A 23,640-nucleotide genomic window follows, 5' to 3' on the forward strand; every position below is an offset into this window, starting at 1 on the left:
GGTTGCTTTGTTTCAAGCCGTTTTTGCAAGCTAGCAAGGTGGCTTGTGGAGAAACGAGAGGGTGTTCCGTGTTTCTCGTGGAAATGCGTCTCTGATTGGCTCACTCCTCCTGCTCTCGTGGAAATGCGTCTCTGATTGGCTCAGTCCTCCTGTTCTTGGAGAGAATGTAATGGGAAACAGAGTCGCCACTTCCCCGGGTGGTACTGCACTATAGGGGCGCCAACGGAGGCGTGCAGGCTCCATTCAGGGCTGTGCTCTTTCAACAGCGACCCCTAGGCGAGCTGCAGGCACGGAGCAACCAGAGTGGGCTTGCTGTATGTATGAGGCTTTGTGCTGTGTGTGTACCTGAGAGTAGCAACCAGCTGATAGCTAAGCTAAGCTAGGTTTCGGGCCACCAGACGTTGCTTGTTTTGAAAACAAGCAGAAAAAAGTACTCTACATGTTTTTTAGAAAAATGGGTCGACATTTGTGGGCAATGTCTTCTTTCGACGTGACGCAACACAGAAAGGCTTTCGTGATTCGCTCGTTTCTCTGCATTATTTATGTCAATTGGGAAACACCGGGAAACACAGCCAGGCGAGGTGACGCACCGCTATGAGAGCCTTGCAAGTGAGTTTAACTTGGGGTGACCGTCCGATCTTCAAAAGGAGTGAGTAAAACTGTGTTTTATCGGAAGTTGGCCTTTAAGCAGCGCATGGTTCTGTTAAGAAATTACAAGAAAATGCTGTTGGAGTCTGTGACAAGCAACACGAGAAGAATATATCTCCACGCAACCTGATCGCACGAACAATATGGAAAAGGATGGCACAGCATCGTAGCCTTAAGCCGGGCATACACTTTGCAATATTTTCACTCGTGGGTCTTAAGCTTCTGCTCACACTGCACGATGGAATTGCACTGTTTAAAAGTTCACAACTCATGACTCACGTCCTCACACTACACGAGCCGACAGTCGGAATGCGAGAGAAATGCTTCCACCGTACGACGCGACAGCATGTTTCCCCGGTCTGCAGAGGAGGGAACATGCGCACCTGAGGTGGAGATGAGGTCGCGCTCAACAGCGAATCGCACGGCCCTATTAATTTGTGCATGTGAAGTGTCAAATCGGGTCGTAGCAGTGCTTTAACTGTGCGATTTACGCACGAGCCACGACCAGAATTTCAAACCATTTTGATTTTCTGGCGACCCTGCGATTGCACGATCGTGAGGCGAAATCGCTTGTTGTTACCCCATGTACACTGCACGATGCGAGACTCACGATTGACCTGCGATTGAGCAAGAAATCGGCCCGACTCTCAAGAAGTCGTGCGAGTGCCAAATCGGGGCAAAATCGGGGCAAAAGTCGCACAGTGTAAGCCCAGCTTTAGCCAAGGCAGAGCAAAACTCTGTGTGCAGCAAACAGACTCGTTTGAAATGTAGAAGCATTTTTGTAAACCAACATGAGAAACAAACTGTCCTCAAGTAGTCTACTACAGTACAAGATGACAAGTCATGTGGTTCGTGTATAGTAAAAAAGCCGCACTCCCGGATCAATTTCTTGCAGTTTTAATACTGGGTTAGCATGGCAGACAGACAGACGCCTCGGCCCAAGCCCTCTTCAGCGTCTTGGGCCGAGGCGTCTGTCTGTCTGCCATGCTAACCCAGTATTAAAACTGCAAGAAATTGATCCGGGAGTGCGGCTTTTTTACTATACATGAACTTTGCTGTTTGCTCGCACCCAAAGACCTTGTAAGAAACTTTTCGGAGTTGAGCGCACTTTCTCTACTAAAAGTCAAGTGGTTCGTACATTACAGTGACAAAATGCAACCAAATCCACTGAGGAGAGCACTGACAGACTCGCTCCAGTTATGCACTGCTAGTAGGCAGGACCGTGTGCAGGGTGGGTTGTTGTTGTTGGATTTTTTTAGCTAGTTTTCGGGGACACAGCAGACAATACTGAGCATAAGAAGCTGTCAACAACATCCCAAGCTCAATAAGCTCAGATATTTAATTAAATCACTTCCAGTTTCCCTATTTTACAAAGACTTCGTTCATAAAACCCCATGCCCAACACAGATTCTCAGAGAACGTCTTCAGCTCTTGGTAAGCTAGCAGCAGCAGACACACGGATGAAGCTACACATTTGCTAGCGGTCAGCCAGTTACCCATTATGCAAAGACTTCAGTCATAAAACCTTAAACTTTGCAATATAGCAAATATCTAGACTGTACCTACCCCAAACGTGAATCCTGCATAACTAGCCATATATCCTTCGTCAAATCTGTCATGATTATCCGTTTAATCCAAGAATTTTGCAAGGGAATTTTGCGGCAATGAAAGTTGATAAAATCCCACAGGTTAGAGATGGGCGGAGTAATATGTTTTTTGAAACCGTGTGTCCTTTGCAAAGCATATTCAGGGCCACCGACCTGTCATTGGTCAGGGCAGATCATACATCTGTCCAGATAGCATCCATAGCGGCGCGCTTATGTTATGATATCATGCTAAGTAGGCTACAATGCTAATTTTGTAGAATGCGATCGGGGCGAGGGGGCCGGGTTTAGCTGAGGCAGCGAGACATCTGCCCAGGCCAGTGGACATAGACCTAACGTTAAACAGCCACACTGGATGCAAACTAGACTTCTCAGCAAAAACATAAATCCGTTTCCACTCGCAAAGATCGTCACAAATCACAACATGATAATAACATGTAAAAAGATTCCCAGTGTGACAGAGGTTGCGATACATATTTTGTTCAATAAAGACGCTTTTGCACACCTCTGTAGTTGGGCAGGTGCGTAGGATGTTATCCCAGCCGGGTTGTCAGTGAAGTGAAAAGAAATCCCGCACACTGTCCATTCCACCAACAAACTTTAATACAACGTTTCGGTCATCCGACCTTCTTCAGGTAAAGTTCTGATACATATTGATACATATTTTATCTACAATTTCTGGATGGATCTACTTTTCTCAGAGGAAGAATCTTTGGAGGGGCAGTGCCCATCTGCCCTTAATGAACCGGCCGCACCTGGTGTAAACTGCATTATGACCATATTCCAAGACTTTTCAGTCCACACATGCTAGTAGAGAAGTGAAGAATTAAAGTGCTAGTAAAGAATTAAATAATTTGACCTTGAATGTCAGTTGTTGAAAGCATCTATTTTCCACAGATCTTAATGCAAGCACCAGAGTAAAATTCATAGTATGTCTAATATTTGACACTGTGAACTAGGCAGGAATATATGTGGGCTTTTTTACATTTCTGAAAATAGGGGCCCACCAGGAAATGCCTGCTATGCCAGGTGGCCAGTCCAGCCTCGGCAGTCTGAGACACATCTTCACCAGACCTGACAGCCGTCACCTTCCGTGTCTTGCCACTTTCCTCATGGTCGTGACGTGACGTGTGAAGCAAATCCAGTCCACTGCTGAAGCGTATCAAAGACACTCAGATTTCACATCTTGCAGTACGTATTTATGTTGCCAACAGGGCTAGACTGGCCATCTGGCATAGCGGGCATTTCCCGGTGGGCCCTGCACCCTTGTGGGCCCCTATTTTCAGAAATGTACATTTTTACATTTATTTTATCTGAAAATAGCTGACCACAAAGGTGCGGGGCCCAACGTTGAGTCAGTTCTGTGCCACTAATTATGAGGGGGGGGCCCTTTAAGCCAAAAGTCCCCTGGCCCTATTTCTCCCCCAGCCCATCCCTGGTTGCCAACAACTGACTAGAGATGCAAGAGGAACAACAATGTGAAGGAAAGGGGCTAACAGGTAAACGATCTGACAAGCCATTTTGATAATCAAACTTATTCACCGAAAAAGGATCCTGAGAGAGAGTTGCTGTGGTTTTGGAAGAATCATGACATTTGTTTGTCCTCTCATGTCTCTCTAGAAACAGCGAGAAGGCAAGTTTGAGCATCAATAATGTACCACACAGCTTCTCCAACAACAGAAGAGCTCTCCTCCCCATGTGTGCTGACAAGAAACAAGGGAATTCATTAAGGAAAATTTGGGGATAATAGCGTGTTAACTATTATGTCCCGGTACCAATTTCCCATTTACACTCATGAATAAAATATACTAGCAAGCATAAAAGCATTGCCAATGCTCAAGGGCCTGCATATAAAACACCTTTTCTGTCCAAAGTATTTGTGCACAAAAGTACTAGGGCTGGAGGAGCAGTGAATTTAGAAATGGCGAGCTGCTGTAACAATGGATTTGATTTGTTTATTTTGTCTCTCAAGCCCTGTGCGGGATAGGGCATCAGGGACTTAAATTATGTTGTCTAATACTGCTCTCATTTCTGCGCCATCTCTGTGAAAGGAAAAAAAAACAAAAGGCTGCTAAATTGCCTCTGTGCTATCAACCTGCCACTGGAAAAAATGTCTCATAACTATTGCACAGAACTCAGTGGCTGAACACGGAAATATTAAGGGGGGTTTCAGTGGTGCGAGAGTCATAAGTAACTGAGTCTGCAACCAGGGCCTAATGGGCAGCCATGTCCTAATATTTAAGTAATCGGTCTTAGAATTGGAAGGATGCGGGTTCGAATCCCTCATGTTCCAGGTCTGCAGTACCCTTCAATAAAGTAGGCCTACCTAACTTCACTTTTCTTTAGGAGCTGTGAGTGTTTTTTGTAAGACAAGGTAGCTTCAACAGATGTTTTGTCTATGGTCATGTTTTCTGTAACTCAAAGATTTTTATTTTTATGTTGTGAAATACACGGTTGTGCCATTTTCTTTCAAGTTACAACATCCCTTATTGTTAGAGGGTGGCAACATAAAAATTGCAGTTTCCTTTTGATGGTGCCAGGAAATATGATATGTGTTGTTGACCTCTGAAACTCAGTACTGGGTTTTTTTTTTTTTTTCAAATGTTTCAGTCTCCAGGAACACTGTACTTTCAAAGGTTGAACAACAAAGCCCAGTGGCAGTTCCTAACTGTACACAGACCAATGTTTTGGAGATTAAGAATTGATCACTCCTTCCATTCTTGTCCACATTAGAGGAAAACAAACGACAAACCACTGTGTTCAGTGTGGCAGAAACTGACGTGGAGATGTAAACATCTCCCACTGGGCTTATGTACAGGTTCAACTAACAGCAATGTGCGTTGTTCTAGTTGTCAACTTAAGTAAACAAACACTGGGGACTTTCGCACATAGAATTAACGAGACATCATTTTGTACACATTTACAAGTTTTGAGCTGCCAAACACCCTGTCTCGTGTCTGGCTTGTAAGGTAAATACTTAAATTATGACAAGATAAGTGGACAAGAGTGTGAAGAGTTCCCTCGCTTGTCTATCCTTTATAAAACTACATTAGCCTACTGACGTTACAACAGCTAATGATGCCCTCTAATTTATTGAATTTGAGGAACCATTACCTGCCTAGTTGAGGAAAATGACTTTCTGCTGTCTTTTCAAAACCCTGGCATGTGGTTTTTTTTTCACTTTTAAATGGGATGAACAACCAAGTGTCATAATAGAGGACACTTTCCAGCCTAGCTACCCCTCTTACAGACAGTCGTCTTGATCAGACTTGAATTTGTATAGCCATTCATGCATCAATCTGGCCCAATTACATTTTACTGGCATTCTCTTCACCGTCACCCTTACTATCGTGCCAAATAATGACTTGTTCTAAATGCACAGGCAAAAACACTTCATTTGAGCATCGAGAGCCCTTTCTTTTCCAATGCACTCACTTCACTTGTCTGCCTATTAAATATCAGATGATTGTGTCATTATGTGTGAAATAGCAAATGAAAGACTATCAAACTTTTAACATCAAGGGGGCAAACATCATTCATCTTCATTGTTTTAATTGCCAAGGAAGACTTTGCCTCCCCAAAGAAGGTGGATCTAACAAGAGGGACAGCTAGTACAACGTCCCATAGCAACACTCAGCCCCATGATTTTCGGCCACGGCCGCCATTATGGAATGAATATCGGACAAATTACATTGGAAGGCATTGGGAATGTGTACAGGATTTCTACATAAAACGGTAAAACTATGTCGATGTAACTATCGGAAATTCTTCAGTTATGAATGTTTATACCATCTCATGTGTTTTTTCAGCACAATCATTGCAGAACTTAATTATCTATAAGGCTAAAGTTGCCAAAGTAGCTAGCCATATTGTGCTAACTATAGCATTAGATCCGCGGTCTTTCCTATGGCCAAAGAACGTTGCTATAGCTACTGGTCATAACAGAGTGGTGTACGTGACTACCTGCAGTGTTCATTCCACAATGGCGGATTTGACTCAAAACTGACTCAAAACGCCCCCTATTGACTGTTTCCCATGAAATACCTGAGTTTCGCTCCTTGTTAGAGACGTATATTCTTTGGTCTCCCTTTGACACATTCATTCACCAGTCGTTGCTGTACACCAGGGATGGGCAACTTTCATGAAAAGGTTTGCCACATTTTTCCATTGTCCCCATCAGAGGGCCTCATGACCCCCGATCTGACCACAACTTGCAGAGTTCCAAGGTGCAGTTGGTTGCGCACTGACTGCCAATATTGTTTGGAAGCAATGAGTGTATCAGCCAACAGTAGGCGATAATTACAACTGATTGATTCAGTAGTAAATCTGGTCTTTTTTTATTATGTTTTATCTACAGGTCACACTGATTGAGGAGGCAGGCTGCCTATGGCCTCCTGTTGCCCATCCCTGCTGTACATGCACGTTTTCTGACAATTATGATCTTGTTATCTTAACCCTTTAAATTTACAGGTACATGTTTAAATCAAATCAATACCTTGCAAACCTACAGTATCAATAGACACCTACTGTATGCAGGGCCTATGTTGGTTATGATAGCACTGATGGCAATTTGCGGACTTTGGTGACTGATTCATTACTTACGTATGCCTGTTTTATTTGTTATTTATTTATTTATTTATTTTTTTTTTTTAACAATTATTTGTTGATCAATTGTCTCAGGTTTTGAGTAAAGTCTCCATGGCAAATTCTCCACGGGTATGTTTTCTCCATGGTTCCTAAATATCCAACCTCTGCCCTCCATATATCAGTTACACCAGCCCTCACTGTTTAATGTCAAACACACACACGCAAAACAAACAAGCACTAAAAAAAACATTGTAACACTTGTATCACAAGAAATCATTAATGTGAAATCTAGCAAGCATTGGTTAATTAATTAACTGGTGAGTGAAAATATACATCACCACAATTGCACAGTAAAAATATATAAACTAGCACAACCCTGCACCCTGCTGATATGACCGGTCATTATTAAACTCTGTTATATGAAACCTGTGCCAATTAAAACCTCAATAAACTGTCACAGTATTTCATTAGCTGATCCTTTAATGGCAGCACCCACTGAAGATGGATCTCAAATCAGGAAATTAGTTGGAAAAAGAAAGTCAGGTCTCACTGTTATGGAATTGCATAGATTTGCACGCATCCAATCTACCAATGTAGAGAGTTAATTAAAAAACTGTTGACGTGAGGACATTTTCAGGATGGTACCTATTAACCTACAATCTTTTTTTTTTTTTTTTTTTTTTAAAGCAAATCCCATGGATTCAATTTACTCTTAATACTGCCCATCTGTCTATGGTTTGGTCTTATAAAGACCTGGGAAGGAAGTAATTGTTTCCTGGACACCTTTTTAAAGCCAAACGACCCATGTCACCATAAGGCAAAAAAAAAAAAAGATAGGCTATATAACAGCCCGGCAGACACCCTCCGCGGTATCTCATATTAACTTTCTCACAGACCAAATGAAGCCTAGATTGACTGTTTTGGCCACTATCATATCTGTCAAGTTGTTCTGATAATGTCATTGTAAATTAATTTGGAATGAAACTCTCTGCTTTTTGACCAGAGTGAATATATCAATTATGCTTTAAGAATTAATCATTAAACTTGGGAGTCTTTGTGGAGTTAGTGTTTATGTTTTCAACCAGTCCCTAACTGACAACCCAATCTCACAAACCTTATGTCTTCTCTTACACCATTAATACATGTGCTTGGGAAAACCCCTCACATTGGAGGCACTGGATTTTTGGCATCACGGTTTAACCTACAGTCTCGTAAGATCAAATAAGATCAGAAACACTGTATCATCATATAGACTGAAACAACATATCAATCCAATCAAAGTAGCCTACAACGGAAAAGATAGCCCTCTACAAAAGTAGCCTACCACCCAATTTATCACCCGGTGAGCAGACGGAACATCTTCTGATTGGCTGAGCAGGTGTCCTTTATTCCCCTGTAGCAGGACACCTTTGATGTCATGTGGGCGTCTAAGTTGCTTCTTTTCTGACTTTCTGGCGAAGTGCCGTTACTAATTCTATCGCATCTGGTTGTCTAGTCAAGACCATGTCGTTAGTTCTATCGCATCTGGTTGTCCAGTCAACACCCCGTTACTAATTCTATCGCATCTGGTTGTCAAGTCAAAAACCCAGTCGTCAATTCTATCGCATTTGGTTGTCAAGTCACCTCAACGTTCTGCGTGCGTTCTTACATGCTTCCGATAGAGGCGCGTCTCACTAGATTAGGAAGTGGTGCCCATAGCAACGTACCAAGCGGTTAGTCTACTTTCTCACGAAGCGTTAGATCAACATATTAATAAATTAATACTGAAATGCTGGTAACCGGGTGATAAGCGGAATAGCGGCCTTCGAGGTGTCCCGATATCAAGGGAAAATGGACTTGGCTGCGCCGTCGGGCTGTTAGAACGCTCCGCCTCATCCATTATTTCCCTTGATATCGGGACACCTCGTTGGCTGCTATGCCATACTTGGAGGGTGCTAATTCACACTCAGATGTGCAGTAATCCTGTAACCTCCTCTGGGGTGTGCAGACCACCTCCCTGTCGATCAGGCAGCGCGACCGCTGAACATCTTAGACGAAGGAAGTGGGTGACTGATGAAAAGGAGCTGATGTGAAATTGAAATGTGTGATTGGGATGTGGTAGCACTCACATATGCCAGATCCATTTAATTGGCTTAGTGAAGGACGATTGCTGTTGGGAGGGCTTGTTTTAGGCTGCAAGCGCAGGAGGGAAGCTATCAGACGAGACGACGATTCAGCTTGAATAATTGTTTAAATATCCAATTAGATGGAGAGCTTTCCAATCAGACAAAAATCAGGTTAACAGGATACTGATTATGATTTGGCTGTAATGGAATTCCAAATTAGATCGAGATTCTGCCGAGGCCCTTAAATATACAGTAAACAAGGTATTAAGAGGGATTGGACTGCGATATGGCGGTGTTATTACATTCCATCAGGCCTCCATTTCTGAATATACATAAATAAACACAAAATGTCGGTGTGCTTCTAAAGTGAATATGATAATTAATATTCATTTGGAGTGCTGAAATGGCTATGATAATGAGCTTAAATTGAACTTCTCCGTCTTTTCCCCCAACATTCAATTTTCAACTTGCTGCATGAGTAGCCCTCCACAAAACAAACAAACAAGCACATCATCATGTCCACACAAACAACAACAATAACATAAAGCATGATGGCATACAGCCACGCTGGTTTATCTAAAGCTATGTCATCCACATAACTGGGCTGTGTGTGTGTGTGTGTGTGTGTGTGTGTGTGTGTGTGTGTGTGTGTGTGTGTGTGTGTGCGTGCGTGCGTGCTTGCGTGTGTCTGTGTGTGTGGATGTGGGATTTGCCATTGCGCAGCCATTATCTGCCTTTTGCCCCCTGACCAACCCCTCCATCGTAGTCGCAATGTGGCTGAATGGCAGATGAGGAAGGAACACATTTTAATCACTGAAGCCCAGGCTATATAATAATCCCCAGCAATGACTCCCATAGCGGCTGAATGAATGGCACACACACACACACACACACACACACACACACACACACACACACACACACACACACACACACACACACACACACACACACACACACACACACACACACACACACACACACACACAGGGGCAGTTCTAGCCATTTTGGGGCCCTAGGCGAAATACAAAGATGGGGCACTAAAAAGTCATTATATAGACATAGGCCTACAATTCTGTGTTTTGGTGCTATTTTAGTGTTTTGTTTCATATACATTTTCGATTACTTTACGTAAGTGACAAATTAAGATCCAGCCTATTTTTTTTGTTTGTTTGCCGCTACTGATGTGACAGTTGGGGCCCCTATGAAGAACAGATTTGGTCTGGGCCCTAAGCTATTGCCTTGGTTTGCCGAATGGAAAGTCCGCCTCTGCACACACACACATTTCTGATCAGAAAGACAAAGCTTGGCGGGCTGTGACATGAGGTCGCCCGCCCGTCTTTCATATCTCTACCGAGGAGAGACACACCTCAAACAGACACGGAAACACCTCCCCTCCCCGCACCATGCGCTTCTTCTGATTTGTCACGTCATCATCACTCTCTGTTGTCACCAAAAACAAATTAAATAAATAACGGAGACCGTATCAAAAGAGTGCCATGCATACGAGTGGCTATTTTCGTCTCAGCAACAATCAACCTGGCAAGTCTCCACGAAAACTCTCAAATTATTCCTCTGCCTCCTCATGTACATTATTCATGGGCCTGCACTGACAATACATTTTGAAGTGTTCTTTCACTACTTAGGAGAGTAGGCCCAACAACAAACGTGTTCTGTGTGACTCTCTAAGAGTTGAATTAACACTGAAAATATACAGTACACACTGACAGTCTTGAGATTCTGCCTCCGCTACGCCAGCCTGGCTTGGATCAGTGTAAGGGCCATCTCTTTGATGCTAGTGACAGCTGTCATGATTGGGCTGTGTGTGTGTGTGCGTGTGTGTGTGTGCGTATGTGTACATGTGTGCGTGTGTGCGTGTGTGGGCGTGTGTGTGTGTGTGTGTGTGTGGGCGTGCATGTGTGTGAGTGTGTGTGTGTGCATGTGTGTGTGCGCGTGCGTGCGTGCCCGTGTGTGTGATGGAGAAGGGAAAGGCAACTGGAGCCTCATCTGTGAATGTGTGTAATTGTGTGACAATGTCAGGATGACAGTGACACACATAAAAGAGGGTGTACGTAGATCTAAGTTGGCCGACCCCCAAGCCATATTGACCTGATATGTTGCACTGCTCCTTCTCCCCTTAATGCAGAGCTTCTATTACAGTGTTTCTCGACTGGTGGGTCGCGACCCAAAAATGGGTCGCGGAGGGATCATGGGTGGGTCGCGGAGCCTTGGTGTAAAAAAAAATCGAACTTTTCCTGCAACAATTTACAACTTTCATTTTGATAGGCTAGTGAACTCCGTGTCATCTGTCGTCATAGATACAATCTGAATGTTTATGCGAGATAGACAGCGTGCAACCAGTCATTCGAGTCTTGGTTACATTTTGAGAATTATATTGAATTGACTTGAATGCTATAAAAATTGGGTCGCGACTGAATGAGAGTGGAAAATGGTGGGTCCCAAGACTGTTCCAGTTGAGAACCACTGTTCTATTTTATATAAATAGTAATGGCTGTGTCTTAATCTGTTACTGAATGTCTTCAATGTTGTCATGGGAATGGGAGTGTGTGTAATTGTGACAATGTCAGGATGGCATACATAAAAAGAGGGTTAAAAAGAGTCCTACGCCGATCCCCTTTGCCTCCGTTTTGCGCGTCCATGTGTAGGCGTAGTGGCATCCTGATTCTCGTTCAGACAGATGGGTAGGGGTGCGGCGAAGGGCTTGCGCAAAGATTTTCCAACACCACACTCCGTCGACGGAGGGCTTTGACAGGTTTCCCTGAATGCATTGCGAATTCATTTCAAAATTGGCGGCAAGCCACAACAGCACACAAGTTTAAGTATTTTCGCCGCAATTGACGGTTTTAAAGTGGTAATAATTATTCCATTGTACTAAATTTAACATTGTCCTAATGTGTGAGGGCCCTTTTCTCCGTGAAACGTACATGAAAACAATCTCTATTGACGTCAACCTAATGCATGGAACACTGTAGTGACAGCTGTGAGTGTCATTCCGTGACTGTTGAAGGGGCATCCCAATCCATAGGGGTTGCGTTTCAAGCCTACACCTTGCGGCTTTGTTTGAAAGCATGAGGGTCAACAGGGGAAGGCAAAGGGGTAGGTGGTGGATATTAGTAATGGAAAAGGCCCTTAGTCAACGTCACATGACTCCAAAGACTTATTGAACAGAGAATTTTTGAACAGAGAATTACAGTATAAGCTTGTTGTTACCAAAATTGGTTAAGTACCTCATAGCAATGCTATTACAATGTTGAGGTTGTATAGTTGTAGGTATTTCAGGAAACAGTCAGATCGCCTGCCATCTCATCTGAATGAAGTTGCCACAATTATGTTTATGCACATTGCACACTTGTGCACTCTGCTTGCCTGGCAGTGCTAGTATCATTCTCCACAGTGCATTAACTAAGTGGGAAGAGATTGATTGGGTGGGGGTGGGGGGTGAGCATGTTTATTCATTCATATTTTTCTGTTATCAAGAAATGTCTCAAGAGGACAAGGGATGTAGCTCTCGCGCACAGAGGGGCAATTGAGTATGAAACAACACTCCACGCCACTTCCATCATTTGATATTAACTTTTTGTTTACTCATTTCAAGGAAGGCGTGCGATTCGACGCTCTCATCGCAGAGCAGCCAGCGGTAGTCGAAGGAGAAGTCATTGTTGCTCATTGTTCCAAACCACAACTCAGTGGCGTTGAGTGGTAATTATAGTGTGTCTCCGTCTCTGTAACGAAGCAAGCATACTGCAGATGTGGTGGTGGAGTGGGCCGCAGTAGCTGTAGAGCAGGAATGTGTGGGGAAATTAAAGGCATAAACATCTGCCACCTCATTAGCAAGTTAAAGGAGGCGGGTGGGGGGTGGGGAGGGGAGGGGGGGGGGGGGGTTAGGGTGGGGAAGGAAGGGGGTCTTGTGAGTGTGGTTATTTCGCCAGAACGAGATTTGATGAATGAAAAACAAAACAAATGTTTGAAAACATGACAGATTTCTTGTCAGTCGTTACGGTATAGTCCTACCGAGTAACAGTTAAAATGTTAAATAAAAATATTGAATTGATTTGATGCATGTGTACAAAAAAGCACAGCAATATGTCAGACAAAATGACCACACAGCATGACAGAAAAAATACATGTAGCCAAATATGTATATATAGACTTACTAAGTCCATGCCAACAAAGGATCTCTATATATAGATCAAAAGGAAAAGTTTTACAGCACACTTGTTTGACTTTATGCTCTTTTATTCAAAGCGAATAATGTGTTTCTCCTCTGTGCGTCATGAGGTTCGCTCAGGCATGTATACTGTGTATATATATATATAGATATTCTTATGAATACTGTTCCTAAAATGTTTACATTCATGGATTTAATGTATAGGCCTATATGAAACATATTTCTTTATGCAACATTCATGAAGGAAAGTCTGGATATAGTGAATCCATAGAGTATCACACGGGGTTAACTGACATACTACGCTCTCATTAGTATCTGATTAATATTTGATTGTGTCCTCTTTTAATGCACTACCATCCTCACTATACATTCAGTTAATAATCAAAGCATTTGCTTTGGGAAAAAAACCCTACACATACGTGTATTCTACCCGCTTTTGCATGATAGCCTATGAGATAGAGGGAATTGCCTTAGATAATCATCATGTTTTTATGTTTTCATAATTTTCCAAGCCCCTTTATAGTCATTTCTGCATTAGATTATTACCCAAATATAGTCTTTGGAGTCTGACGTTGGAGTACTGAAGGTATTTCATCAGCAGGCCATAATTTTAACAGATGTTCCGACATCCTGTGCACAGCCAAGTACAAGCTTCTTTGATCAAATCTATCAAATGTATTTTCGTGACGGCTAAAAAAACAACATCAGCTAAGTGCCCTTTTAATACTTCCTGCTTTCATAACTCCATGGTGCAATGCAATAAATAAAAAAAATAAATGATTGTGGTCGACTGATTTGAGATGAAGGACTTTACTGTGGCAGTCATCTGAATACATTTTGAAGGGAATGAGACCATAATCATGTAATAATGCTGAGAGTGTCTGTATCCTGTTGATACAGCCCAGCCAGCCGTCTAGCTGAGCCACAAACAGCTCATGTGTCCCCTGTTAATATTTACTAGGTTAGGGATATCAGTGGTGTAGTCTACTTTTTTTGTAGTGGGTATACTGTATATTCAAGCATTTTTTGAGGTGGGTATACTGTATATACTTGTGCTATTATAAATCATGGATCAATCAATTTTAGGTGAGTAAATCCCTGACATTTTGAAGTGGGTATACTGCATATACCTGTGTTCTACATAGACTACACCACGAGGGATATGTTAAGACAAAGCCCTGATGAAGACCAGTGCGGTCGAAACATGTTGGCTCCTTTAATCATGTTTTAGCCATAAGATAATATAGGCTTTTTAATTCACTTCCTCATTTTCACTTGAAGTTGCCTGGATTATCCCTTTTTTGGTTGAAAGGGATATGTTAGGTTGATAACTGCTATGGAGGATGAAGCATCCCATTTTGATAGAGCACCGGTAAGAGGAATGGCCATAGCTGTAGCGATCATTTGTCAAAGTTTCTAGAATAGGCCTGACAAAGTGCCTGGTCAGCTTATCATCGTCAGCTTATTATGCACAGCATAGCACCGTAAGACTTAGACCTTCTGCGTGCCTCTGCTTAACCTTAGCGGTTGAGTTGTGGCTCGCTTAATTGTAGAGACACATGCCTCCTTGCTGCTTCAGAACAAAATGTCTTTCTGCTTGCCAAAGAAAACGAACGAAGCCACACAAAGGATCACACAAAGGACGTCGGATTTGGCCTTGTCAGCAAAAACAGCCTCTTTGATGTCAAAAAAGTGTCAGGCTAGAACACAATGGGTTTTAAGGGGGAAAAATAGACACTTGCGCTATCAGACTATCCAACAAAAACTTTTTAACATGAGCCCCAACCCAGCACCACTTAAGCAGTCCAAAGTGACAAATGTTGTGCTGTCTATAGATGCAAAAAAGCGCTTGCCAGCCGCAGCGTGACAGTCCTATATGACGCTGTATATCTCAGCATGATGTGTTTCCCGCTAAAAGGGAACAATATAATTGATAGGCCTAACCTTGCAGTTAGAGGCCAGACGTTGACAAGCCGGATTGAGTGACACTCCGGGATGATCATGTGGCTCACAATAGCATTGTTATTTTGTGCAAATTGTGGATGTTTGAGTTCTAATCAGAAAACACTTCTTGACAGTGTGCAATTGAGGTGTCATGTTGAGTGAACGTTGTCTCTGTATGAGTGCCTCTCTTTTTTTGTCTTTCTGTCTCTTTTCTCTTTTTCCAAGTATATACCATCTTCCTCTTTTTTATCAGTGCATTTTGTAGTGTTGATTCAACACTTGGGCCACTTGAATCGTGTTAAAGTTGACTCTAAGTGTTAACCCTGCAGGCAACATTTCCACTGTCTATATCCACAGTCCTATCGTCCTCTGTTATTTTATTTCCATTTTCCACTTTCCATTTTCCCGTTACCACTTACTACCGCTCGATTTCCAACTCTGCTGCTGCTGCTGCTGCAGTGCAGTAGCTCTGCTCTCCACTCTCCACACTCCAGATTGTCCGGCAGACGTGCCGTGGCGGCCGGCCTGCCTCCTGGCCACAGACCCCCAATCTGAGACGGTTATATACAGAGCGGCCAGCCGGCTGTAGCTGATGAGCACCAACCAGTGATCACTGAACCGAAGCTGCCCTGTCACAACAACGTGCAAACGGTGTCCGTGCTGCTTGGCCGGTAAAAACACACACACACACACACACTTGCTTCACAAGTCTGCAGTGTGCAACCAACCACACCCGGCTGCTTCCTCTTCGAGACCACACTGCAATTATCAATTGGTGTGGTGTTGCATTCGGGTTTTTCTTAACTAGCTGGGGGTTTCTCAACCTCAAGTTTTCTTCTGTTTGACTAATTAATGTCAGTTAAATGAGCTCCACTGTCGTTTTTGAAGGGTAATTATAGCATTTTACGACCCACTGCCTGTATGTCACTGCTGAGTATAAATTAGAGCAATGTCTTCCTAATTGTCTCTAAGAACATTGGATAAAGTGTGTTGAGCTTGGGGAAACTAAATGTGTAGAATCCATTGGTAAAACACTTGCAAAAGAAAGTGAAAAGCAGCAAAAAAAGCTGCATTATCCAGAACTTATATCATTTGCTAAAAGCTCTTACAGTAAGTGGAGAGAATGCCTATGGAGTATACTGTATATACCATTCATAATACTGTGAATACATACATTTCAATGTTGCTTCCACCCCGGAATTGTTTGAGGCAAATCAATCGAGGATTACTACCGTACTAGAGTGCCTATCTGTTTCCCCCCGACCTTAGGATATGTGAAACACACGCACACTCACTCACAATGTGCCCCCTTCAGCTTGTCTTTTCCCACCCCTTGCTAGCCTTCATCCCATCCCAGGCATGCTGTGACTGAAGCTGCTCTAGTCTATAGGGTTTAACATGGGGTTGAGAGCCCTGCGTCCAATTACAGGCTAAGAAGCCGGAGTTTTTAACTAATTTCCTGGCGGAGAGACTTCCGACATCACCACCAGTCGTAGGGAGCTAATCTCTGGCCTCTCTCAGCTTTAATTAAAATGATTCCCAGGTCAATCCCCTCTGCGCCTACCCTATCAAAGACTCTCATCGTTCTCACTAGCAAAAGCAATTGCCTCCGCAGAGAAATTTCGAAGAAATTCTCATAGAAACTTTGTATCATGACAACTGTTTTTTTTATGTTTTAGGCATCCTACATTTAGTTTGAAGCACCTGGGTGCTATATCTTTTTTCACCTTTCAAAACAAAACTTGTGTGAGATATTTCCTCACTGTAGCTATTTTGGGTACTTGCACTTATAAAGACTTGCAAGAGATGAAATTACATGCCATGCTACAATAGGCCTGAGCTCACTGTTCATAAGCATTTCATTTAGACACAAACTTGAACACAGATGAATGGATTGACATGGCAGGAAGTAGACCTGTTAATCTATTGTACTGTACATCACAAGAAACCAGTAGGCCTACAAGAAAACAAGCTGTCTTGCACAGATTACTACATCTCACTCATACTCTCCTCCGTCACTGCATTTCCTGGACTCATATGTTAAGTATACTTCAGTGACGTTTGCTATGTCTGGTCCCCAACATAAGTTGAGATTTTTCAAGGGGATCATGTTTCATTGTGTCACACATTTAATGTCTCATCTACAAGCAAGGCTGGGCTGGGGGAGAAATAGGGCTGGGGAACTTTTGGGTTAAAGGGGCAGCTCATGATAAGCAGCACAGAACTGACTCCCCGGTGGGGCCCGCACCCTTGTGGGCCCATATTTTCAGAAATGTAAAAAAAAATACTACTTATAATAAAAAAACATATTTGAAAGTAGGGCCCACGAAGGTGCGGAGCCCACCAGGAAATGCCCGCCATGCCAGATGGCCAGTCCAGGCCTGTGTACAAGATATCCAACTGGGCTGGACTGGCCATCTGGCATAGCGGACGTTTGCTACTGTATGTCTGGTCCCCAACATAACATGAGATTTTAGGGATCATGTTTCATTGTGTCACGCATTCAATGTCTCATCTACTAGATATCCAACACATGTTGTAAACCTCTGAGCAGGACTCACAACAGCTCAGCACAGCACAACACAGGTGGTTGTATATAGTTTTCCATTATTCATCTGGCTTTCAACAGAGGTGGGGCGTTCACATTTATCTTCATGACTGGTGATGGATGGCGCGTGTGCAGTTGCTGTCATACCTATCTGCACGTATCTTCACTGATGCATCAGAGGCCGCGTGTCACTTTAGAGATATGGAACGCTTCTGTTTTCACTCACCTGGCTGCCATCTAGACAATTACTCCCCAACACACAGTTCAAGTGCTGGATGCCTGACTCTGATGCGGACGTGCCATATGTGGAGGTTTGCCATCACACTTCTGCCCTGTGTTTTTTTCTTTCTTCTGGCCCTTCCCCAATATCGATGTCTTCCTCAGTTTCTTTCATTTTCCCCTCTATGTTATACATGTTTTATTTTGTTCATAAACACTGTGTTGTGAGGAGGGGCAAGACACTGGCAGCCAATAACGTGAGCTATTTTTTTTTTTAACCGACAACGGTTTCAATTAGAGGTTGAGGTATGCGTAGCCATGGGAAAACAACATTTTTTGAAGCCATCTATAGCTCTCATTCTCTCCTTCCATGCTCACATCTACCATCTGACTTGAAGGCATTCCATGCGTGGCCCAAAGCGCATCACCTGTCTAAATCTGCAAATCTTTCAATGGAGTCCAATAGACCAACAACATGAATCTCTGAATCTTTGAATCTCTCTCTCTCTCTCTCTCTCTCTCTCTCTCTCTCTCTCTCTCTCTCTCTCTCTGTCTCTGTCTCTCTCTGACTGAGGTAATCTGAGGATGGTACCGTCTCGCCGCACTGCTCCCTTGGGGCGCCATTTGTTGCTGCCCCCTTGCACCGGTGAGGCATAAAATGCAATTTCATTGTGTGCAGTGTGCAGTGAACACTTGTGTGCTGTGGAGTGCTGTGTCAATGACAATGACAATGGGAGTTGGAGTTTCCCAGGTGGACTTTCACTTTCTCTCTCTCTCTCTCTCTCTCTCTCTCTCTCTCTCTCTCTCTCTCTCTCTCTATCTCTCTCTCTCTCTCTCTCTATCTCTCTCTCTCTCTCTCTCTCTCTCTCTCTCTCTCTCTCTCCATCCCTAAAACTTCTTCCACTCTCCTCTCTTTCTGTTTTCTGATGGTGATGGAGTTGAAGAATGGGTCTTATCGTGATAGTGGACCTGTCACTTAGGCCACCTCTTCCAGCCCTATATGCCACAGTGGCTGAGCAAAAAGGTTTAAATGAGGTATGGAAGAGTGGACGATGGTGGCAGTCAAAAAGAAGTTGTGGTTGGGGAAAGTTCACGTTACAATTGAGTGCACTTTCTATCAGGCAGGAGAGGTCTAAAAACCGCCTCTCTTTCCCATGCAGTGGAAAACTTGTGCGCACACAGAAAGGAAGGCAAGGCACTCACTGGTGAGCTCACTGTCCCTCAAATGGGACCAACTCATAATCTCATTAATGAGAGAATTATGAATGCAGCCTTGACTAAATGTAATAATTAGAGAGAAATGTCACCGGAGAGCATGATTTGAGAAAATTACTCTCCATAAAAATGTACCCACTGCTTATTGTCTTCCCTCCCCCCGGTTAACACACCAATCTGGCAAGAGCAATATTTATTAACATTACAGTTGTCTGTCCTTGGTGCTCTTGGTGAATTGCGAGAGAGAGAGAGAGAGACACCCTGAGAATTGGATATGGGACGTTGTGTGTGTAGCCGGTAGTCTAAAAAAGATCATGCAGTCAGTCATTTCAGTTTTCATATTCGCATTTCATATTCTGTGCTGCAGCACACCAGGGTTGCCAGATGATGCTGATGATTTCCAGCCCAAAAAATGGTCAAAACCCGCCTAGAAGCACAAAATCCCGCCCAACTCAATTGATTTCTATGGCAAAAATTGGGCGGGTTTTTCTGCTAAATGCCATTTTTTCCCGCACACGGCCATCCTATGCAGCCCAATTGGGCGGGAAACAGCCCAATCTGGCAACACTGCAGCACACACACAAAGCTGTGGGAGCCCCCCTAGATTACTTTACTGGCGGCACTAGAGAGGTGTCGTGGCAACAAAAGCAACTGTTGTACTGCGAGAGTCATGTTTATCAACCCTGTGATTGCCTCATCTGAATCTGTATCCCTTTAAGGATTTGTGGAGGGTTTGACTCTTTGCCATCGAGCCCTCTGTCTGATAAGACGAAGACTCTAGATATTAGGGGGTCTCCAGGCTCTCTGACATGATGACATGCAATCCTTGTTTGTTTAGAGATCAGTATTTAGGGAAAAAAAAATATAAACGTTAGCTAAGCTGCCACTGCTCTGCGGAAGCTAAAAGGGAATTAAAATGAACTATGATTAGTAGCACTTTCCCTGTTGAGTTTTAAGATAGGAAGAAATCACAAGAAATACAAAATGAATCATCTTCATTTCTGAATTAGTTATGGCATTCTGAATTATAGTTAATGTAAACAGACAAGGCATTGTCTAGTGGCTACAAGTAATCAGCCCTTGGTAACAGCCAGTGGATGATGCTCTCATTTGTGAAGCATTTAGTAAAGAATTAGCCTAAATGATACATCTGCATGTTGTAGTCATTTTAGACTCCATTCTAGAAAACTGATATTACTTACAATGCCATAATTGTGAATACACGTATGTAGTATGCATGTTCTCTTAATGAACGTGATAAATGAAAATGTAATGTAATGGAAAAAGAAAAGTGGGTCAATGATACTTTGATTTGATTTGAAAAGTTTGCATTGTAAAGTTTAGGTAAAGCCCTACAGTGACTCTTGTTCTTCCATCAGTCCTAATTCAATTCTTCCCATGTCTTCCCATGAGGCTGGACTGGGGGAGAAATAGGGCCCGGGCACTTTTGGCTGAAAGGGGCCCCCCTCATAATTACCGGCGCAGAACTGACTCAGCGGTGGGCCCAGCGCCCTCATGCCCCCCCCCTATTTTGAGAAATGTAAAAAAAAAAATCAGGGGACCACCAGGGTGCAGGGCCCACCCGGAAATGCCCGGTATGCCAGATGGTCCAGCCCTGCTTTCCCATCAAACCCCACCCAGCCTCATCCTCCATATGTCATGATGTCACTTCATCTCCAGCACTCCATTAATCCAACTCATCAGGGTAAAGAATTCCTGCTTAAACAAAATACCAAGTAAATAAAGGTCACATTTACCTCTCAGTAAACATGCAAATTCTAAAACGCATCCAGGCTTTTTATGTTTTAATTCACCCTGAACGGCAGCTGTCTGAGTGAGAATGGAAATAATTACCGCAAGGTTGAAGCTAATGTGCTCCCCTGAAAGTTCTCATTCCAAGTATAATTCAACTACACTTTTTTTCAGGTGAAAAATTGCTGCAAAACATAAACTAATCCATATCTCTGAGGCAATGTGCTGTGACACAGATGATTGAAGTCATTCCTGAGTTATTTCGCGCAGGGGGTTGCTGAAGCTCAAACAGACAGACACTGTGTCTTGCGCCTCCATTAGTTTGCTACAATGAGTAATATGTGCTGCAGTCAGTTGGAAACTTAATTAGCAATTTTGCCCCTGTGTCTTTCTAGAACACAATGAAACTGTGATTGTAATCCAAGACATTAGCAAACTGCAGATTCAAAAGGGAGGCGCGTGATGTAGTTGTTTACTCAAGCTGGAAAAGTTAGGGACATTTTGTGTTTTCATTATTCTCTATTTGCCACTTGGATTACAAAGTGTTCCCATATATTTCTTGTGTCCATAGAGGACAAGACGTTTACATGGAAACCTGGAGGAGGGGGGGAGAATAGTCCAACAGATTGCTTAAACTGTAGGATACAATTTCAGGTTCAAAGCAGGAGGGCAGCTACTGATGGATTGGTTCAGTGAACTGGACCAATCCAGACCACTTGGAAGAATTGCAGTCTCCGCACTGCCAAAAGCACTGCTGTGTATCGCCCAAGGAATCCCGTACTGTTATCCCACGCACCCACACACACCCCCTTGAAACTGAACCGCTGCCAAAATCAGATAAAATCGATTTTTTTAAAAAGGAGGGCGATCATAACTAGTTTGCTAAAGATATCAGATAGGCTACTAGATTTCCACGAATAAAGACTTCATTTGGTGATGTTGAAGCGCACAGCGTTCAGAACTGGAGAATCGCTGCAGCATGCCTGTGGTCGGAGGCATCATTGATAATTGAGGGGAATAGAAACAAACATATACAGTAGACATCACACTCTACGGTGTGCTGCAAGAGTTATTACTGCTTTTAACCTGCAATCTCATGCATTGTATAGTCCATTACAATTCCACAAGAACTGATATGCAAAAATAATCTTAGGTAGGCCTATGGAAAAAATGCAAAAATTCCCCACCTCTCCTACCAGAGGTGTTATGAAATATAAGCCCTCTGGATTTTGAGTGGAGCGTTAGAGAAGGGAGACTGGTTGACACGGTGCTTCATGTCAACCACTTGGGTAGTCATGACTTGGATGGTAATCATGGATTTTTTTTTTTTTTTTTGCTGGGGCGAAAAACAACCCTGCTGCGAACTGATAATTGCTTTTCGTAAAGCACTTACCCGGTTAAAGACAGCCATAAATGCAGTGCTGGGAGAGGTGAGAGTCCCAGAGGGAGTCTGAGGCAGGGCTGGGGGACTGGACTGGGGGAGAAATAGGGCCCGGGCACTTTTGGCTTAGCCCATTGTGTCCTGGAAACACATATATGCTGCATTCAGGATTTTGAGATTTGAGCTGTTTTATGAAAAATGTGGGTAAGTTAGAGCGGAATGAACACAAAACGAAGGTGTTAGCTTTTACATGTAATGTCATTTCATGTTTGTATGTGCTTCAGAGGCTGAGATATTTAGGATTTAAAAGGCAGAGGGCACCCTTTCCTAAAAAGGGCTTAGGACAAAATGGGTTAAAGGGGTTGGCCCCCTCATAATTAGTGAAGCAGAACTGACTGACCGGTGGGCCCAGCACCCTCGTGAGCCCCTATTTTCAGAAATATCTGAAAATAGGGGCCCACGAGGGTGCAGGGCCGACCGGGAAATGACCGCGATGACAGATGGCCAGTCCAGCCCTGGGCTGAGGTAAGAATGGTGAAGACTAGAAAAGAGAATTTACTAAAAAACTCAGGAGTAGTTTATCTGAACTGACAGATAGAGGCTGTCATTATTCAGGCTTATGGGTCTTAGCTCTGTTTGGCAGTCCCTAATAAATTGCCAATGTGAGATTGGTGGTCAGAGAGGGGGATTACAAGGTGAGAGAGGTTAACAAATTCCTCAAGGGAGAGAGGGTTTTTTTTGGCTTTCTCTCTGCAGGTTTTTAAATGATCAGTCAATTCTAGGGTTAAGAATATTTCTCTTCATTCGCTATATGGAAATAGACGGGAGGAAGGAAGGAAGCCCAGCAGGGACCTGCTACGTATTGATGTACATTATAAAATATCAGAAGCCTTTTGACCCTGGATCGAGGTTAGAATTCATTTGAATGGACAAAAGTGAGCCATGAGAGGGAGGGGGCTGCCCGTTCGTTTGCTGCCTTCAAATCCCCCTCGCTGTAATCAGGCCAGCTGACAAACGGGTATGTTGTCCCGGGCCCAGGCATATAGGGGGCCCAGAATTGGGTCCCCATTAACATTGTATGTATTTGATAGGGGGCCCTTTCAGATGACTTTGTCCTGGGCCCAGAAAAAAGCTGTCAGTGGCCCTGGCCGTAATGACAATGAGGCGGGATGAGCCAGACATGATTTGGCTTCGTGTCGCATGGTTAAGCATCTGGCCCGAGGCCGTTATAGACAGGTCCGGATTAAGATGGCCTGGGGCCCCTAGGCTGCAGGTTGCTGTGGGGCCCCCTGGAAGAAGAAATTCATGACAAATTTACATATGCAGTGTCTTAATTGCAAGCTAGGAATTAAGAATAACACGTCTACCGACTGTACTCAACAAGACAGCTGAATTTTTCATATTGCACCTTGTCACAATTCTGCATTTTTTCACTCTAGGCCAATCAG

This window comes from Engraulis encrasicolus, chromosome 12 (assembly GCF_034702125.1).
Source record: "Engraulis encrasicolus isolate BLACKSEA-1 chromosome 12, IST_EnEncr_1.0, whole genome shotgun sequence".
In the NCBI taxonomy this organism is placed as follows: domain Eukaryota; kingdom Metazoa; phylum Chordata; class Actinopteri; order Clupeiformes; family Engraulidae; genus Engraulis; species Engraulis encrasicolus.